Source organism: Frankliniella occidentalis, unplaced genomic scaffold, assembly GCF_000697945.3.
Source record: "Frankliniella occidentalis isolate FOCC.00 unplaced genomic scaffold, Focc_3.1 Scaffold57, whole genome shotgun sequence".
Taxonomy (NCBI): domain Eukaryota; kingdom Metazoa; phylum Arthropoda; class Insecta; order Thysanoptera; family Thripidae; genus Frankliniella; species Frankliniella occidentalis.
In genome coordinates this window covers 163,198-164,589 of record NW_026267187.1, presented here as the reverse complement: position 1 = coordinate 164,589, position 1,392 = coordinate 163,198, and positions in this window count along the sequence as shown.

The window sequence follows — 1,392 nt, the reverse complement described above, 5'->3', positions numbered from 1 at the left end:
TTAGAAATATTTTAATAATAGTTGCCCAACGGGTAACTCATCAAAGTAGAACTCTTGGGGTGAAAATTTCGTCCGTTTGGCTCTATCTTTAACCATTTAGGGGCCACAGGGAGTTTTTGATGAAAACAAGCGAAAAAATGTACAACCCTGCCTGCTTAGTCGAAGTGCTTTATCCGACATTAAGCAGAGATATTATCGACAGAGTATTTCTTCGTCGGGAAACTACAGTTTTGCGACCATCGCAACTATGTATAGTTTTCCATACTGTGCAACTGATCACCTGACTATAATTAGAGCATCATTTTGACACCAAACGAACTTAGTTTTTCGACACTGTGTCGACAATCGTCCGACAACTTGGTGTTACTAGGGCATAAAACATTCACTTCTGCTTACTTTTCAGTTTTACACTACAGTGAGGGCTCGCTATAGTTCCGCTCTCTATAGTTCCGCCGGCGCTCCCTCCCCGCCAGGCCTGGTTCCCCCACTCCAAGCGAGAAGCGACCCCCCTCTCTTCCTCCTCCCCACCACCCTCCCCCAGGGCTGCCAGCCGGCCTGCAGTGTGAGCGAGAGCGGTGGGGAAGGAGTGGGGGAAGACGCTCGCTATAATTCCGCCTCTGGCGACCCCACTCACCCACTCCAATTCTGAACCCGAGGCGGGACTATAGCGAGCGCCTACTGTAAATGAATCATAATTCTATCTTCTGACTTTCCTTAACGCTCAGAAATATCATAAATTGATTGAATCATGTCTCAAAACCGAAAAAAGCGATCTGCCAATCGCGCAAGTAATAAACTGACAACCCAACCCAGCCCAATATTTAAGAAATTGTTGATGAAAAAAAATATCCATTTGTGTTAGTTCTTTATTGCTTTGATAAGACAAAGGGTGTATTAGCAGCTAAAGACATTTCCAAGAAAACTAGGTTTGTTGACAGTCAATCAAAAGCCTCCATGCCAATTAATTTAGCAATTGAAAGTACGGAACAGCATGAAGCATTCATCGTGCAATTTGGAAGTAAGTAACATTCTTCCTTTGAAAAAAAAAAGCTGTCTTTTTGAAATATACTTTAAACTGTTTTTTTTTTTTAATTCAATGAACATTTCTTTTTTATTTAGGTGATGTAGACTTCTTTTATAGCTTGAAGTTATTAAAGAACGGGGAAATTGATCCAAATTGTATGTCTGAAGAGCTCTTAGCCATAAAGCAAAAGATTGTTTTGGTGCTTAAGACACAAGAAGAACGAAAAAGGCAAAATCTTTAAGACGCTGAGTCAGTATTTACAAGTATTCCTCATATTTTAGACAAGCAATCTACACCACAATCCACACATCGACGAAGAAATCATTCCTCACGTTGCTGCCATTTCGATTATTTCACTGTTATTTCGG